A 4,329-nucleotide genomic window follows, 5' to 3' on the forward strand; every position below is an offset into this window, starting at 1 on the left:
TGTCCTTCCGTGGGTTTCTTTTGTAGGGAAGAGAGAAGTGTTTTGTAGAATAAATGTGGCAGCACACTTCGTGTGAGTAGAAACGACATTTGTTTCAATATTCTAGACTTCCATAAGAACACCTCAGCAATGTGTCTAACATTCGTGTAAGTTTGACTTCTCTTAGTTCGTCATTCAGCTTCTCACTATATGGCGCAGGAGTAATTTGACATTTGAAAAAATAAAAAAAGGATCGCTACCGAAGTCGTTTCTTCTCAAAGCAAGTAGCATGCATGCGAGAAATGCCTACAAGTGTGACGCCACATCAAAACTGTTGTTACAACTAGTGTGTGTCCACACACACGCACGCACACACACACACACACACACACACGCACGCACACACACACACACACACACACACACACACACACACACACACACACACACACACACACACACACACACACACACACACACACACACACACACACACGACTCGTGGCGCAGAGTTCCCGGCTGCCACTACGGCGGTCCAGGTTCGAATCCTGCCCAGGGCTGAAATAATTTCAGTATCGCTGCAACGCGGGTCGTTACTCCAACTCTCGTGAGCGATGAGTTCGGGTGTGTGTGCGTGTAAGGTCACAACATTACCCATAGATCGGTCATATATGAGCTCTATGCTCTCTTCCGGGAGGGAAATAGCTGTCGATCACGAGTCTAACAAGTGATCCAAGACCATGATGAATCACACATACACTGAGAGGGAGGTAGGACAGGAAGGGACGAAAACCTAGCAATGGTAGACAGAAACTGTAATCTATGATAGACGAAAGGCAGAGAAGGGGAACTTCTAGATATAGACAGAAGACATAGATGACAAACTTAGAAGGAAGGTCTAGATGAAGAGATAGACGGGAAACAGACAGAACGAGACGGGAGATATACTATCCAGGAGACATAAGAGAGACGAAGAATAAGGACATCGACTGAAAACCTATGTACAAGACCTAGAAGGAAGAACTAACTAGTAGGGAGATCTGCGGAGAGAACCTAAATGAGAGACATGATATGGTTTAGAATCACAAACTCCTCCCATATGAAGGCTAGGACTGTGCCCCTTACAGAGGACTTTGTAGCGTGGAATTTAATTAACCATGCCCTTGGTTTAACTTCGCCTGTGGCAGGATTTGAACCGCCATCACCTCAACTTTCGCCGCAAGTAACGACTCCCTAACCCGCCAGCCAGCGAGCTTCCCAAGAGAGACATACAGTATAGAAAAACGAGAGACATACAGTATAGAAAACCGTGCGTGGACATTTTGGCCCTGGCCATTTCGGCTGCGGGCGTTTTGGCCTCATGAAATTGTCGACCCCGGACGTTTCGGACCCATTCATAGATACCACTTGTAAGTAATGTCTTACTTCCATTTATCTGGCTTCACAGGAGAATTTTCTTTTTCTTTTTATTTATCATAAATAAAGATATTATGACTTCACAAGGGAATTTCAAAAGTATCCTACCAAAGAATTCTATTATGATTGCATAACGCCTTTTGGAATTGAGGTATATTTTCACTTCCAAGAAAAGATGTTTTGGCTTTGCAAGGGAAATTTACCCAGTCAAATATATAAGGTGTTAGAAAATTATTCTTACTTTCTATTCTATGTGGAAGAAAATGATTAATGTTATTTCAGAGGTTGTTACTCTTAACCTGAGGTCAACCACTAATTTTTGTACTTTGAAGGCCACCTCCAATGGGTAAGCCTGACTTCATGATATTTATTTTTATAATCCTCATTGATTTACAAGATTTGATCTAATTTTACCAATGATTATATAATTCTATATAGAAATGAATGTTTTTCTGTGATGAACTGTGCTTTTGATTTAAGATAATTGAAATAATTATTAGATACTATTTTCTTGTTGTTATTGTTGCAAATTTATTGAAGGGAATATTCAATCCCTTAAATGTCCAACGTGCACACGCACTGACGCACGCATTTTAGCTGCAGCGGGACCTCCTATTATGTCGGACCTCACCGTGGTCATTTCGGTCGAGTGCGAAAGGATACCTGCGTACACCATTGCCAACTGCAAGTCGTCATAGAACCAATATAAAATTTGATATATGTTCTATGCTTGTACATATATCTAAACTATGCATGGATACTGAGTGTCCATACTCAGTTCATGTATTTTTTGTACATTGTAGAAATAGAATAAGCAGTACATAGTAGAGAAAAAGTGCTACAACAAGTCTACATGGTGGCTGTTCCCCCCCAAAAAAAAAAAAAAATAAAAAAATATATATATATATATATATCACAACTAACACCACAGTCGGACGAAAGAAAGAGTTGCGTAAGCGGAACTATATATTTCGATTGCTACCTGCAATCCTCTTCAGTAGTACAAAGTGGCAGGGAGGAGGCTATCTTAAGTAGCAACCTCTTACAAAAGAAAGGGAACACGAGAAAATACAGAACATCACTGCCCCAGCCCTAGTTGATGTTCTGTATTTTCTCGTGTTCCCTTTCTTTTGTAAGAGGTTGGTACTTAAGATAGCCTCCTCCCTGCCACTTTGTACTACTGAAGAGGATTGCAGGTAGCAATCGAAATATATAGTTCCGCTTACGCAACTCTTTCTTTCGTCCGACTGTGGTGTTAGTTGTGATTTATAAATGTGTTACTACATTTCTCACCTGTGATATATATATATATATATATATATATATATATATATATATATATATATATATATATATATATGTATGTATATACATATATGTGTATATGTATATATATGTGTATATATATATATATATATATATATTATGTATGTATGTATATAGATATATATATGTACATATATATATATAATAATATATATATATATACATTTGGAAATAAACTCTCTTCGAATCCGAGAATCCCAGAAGAGTTATATATATATATATATATATATATATATTATATAATTGTGTGTATATATATATTGTGTGTGTGTATATATATACATATATATATATATATATATATATATATATATATATATGTATATAGAAAACGACAATACGAAATGAACATCGCTGATAAATCCAAAGAGAATCCCAAAGAATTCTATAGTTACATTAGAGATAAAAAGGTTGTTAGGAATCACATTGGTCCACTATTATCTGCTGACGGTCAACTTGAATATTTAAATGAAGGAATGTGTAATTATAGTAAATAAAAATATTTGTCTTCCGAAAATTTTCTTTTCCTGCGGCCAGCGGATCTTGGGGCAAATCGGTTACATCGCCCAGTCGCCTGATATTTGGGACACGGATATTTGGACCACGAAACTGCAAGAAATCGAAGAAGAAGAAGAAGAACTCGAAGAACTCGAAGAAGAAGAAGAAGAAGAAGAAGAAGAAGAAGAAGAAGAAGAAGAAGAAGAAGAAGAAGAAGAACTCGAAGAAGAAGAAGAAGAAGAAGAAGAAGAAGAACTCGAAGAAGAAGAAGAAGAAGAAGAACTCGAAGAAGAATTCGAAGAAGAAGAAGAAGAACTCGAAGAAGAACTCGAAGAACTCGAAGAAGAAGAACTTGAAGAAGAACTCGAAGAAGAAGAAGAAGAAGAACTCGAAGAAGAAGAAGAAGAAGAAGAAGAAGAAGAAGAAGAAGAAGAAGAAGAAGAAGAAGAAGAAGAACTCGAAGAAGAAGAACTCGAAAAAGAAGAACTCGAAGAAGAAGAAGAAGAACTCGAAGAAGAAGAAGAACTCGAAGAAGAAGGACTCGAAGAAGAAGAACTCGAAGAAGAAGAAGAAGAACGAATGAAGAAGAAGGAAGCTAGAAAGGAACGGAGAGAGGCCAAAGCAAAAGCTTTAACAATTCGCAAAGTTTAGAAACAAGAAAAGTTATTACTTAAAGGAAAAAAAGAATTAAAAAAATATAAAAAGAGTGTTTTGAACGGAAATTTAACACCAGCACAAATCGCCTATATAGATGACTTGCGAGAACAGCAAGATGTTGACAAGAAATAAAAAGCAATATGATTTTGATATTTTATTTTCCTAAAAAGGGGCGTAGCCCAGGGCGCGCAGCGCCCGGCCCGAAGGCGCAGCGCCGCAGGCCAAGCCCCCCGGCGTAGCCTGGCCGGCGCAGCCGGTGGGCTTGTATCTTAAACAATTATTTTAGCTCGGTATTCGTAAACGAAACACCTCAAAGTGAATTCCAAACTGAAACCTGTGAAAAGTCTGGGGTAAACTTACTACGGTAAATATAACAAAAGAAATAATTAAAAGGTGTATAGACAAACTCAAAGTTAATAAAACACCAGGGCCTGACGGTTGGCATCCAAGAAT

This window comes from Oratosquilla oratoria, chromosome 32, assembly GCF_046742065.1.
Source record: "Oratosquilla oratoria isolate Oo_2021 chromosome 32, ASM4674206v1, whole genome shotgun sequence".
In the NCBI taxonomy this organism is placed as follows: Eukaryota; Metazoa; Arthropoda; class Malacostraca; order Stomatopoda; family Squillidae; genus Oratosquilla; species Oratosquilla oratoria.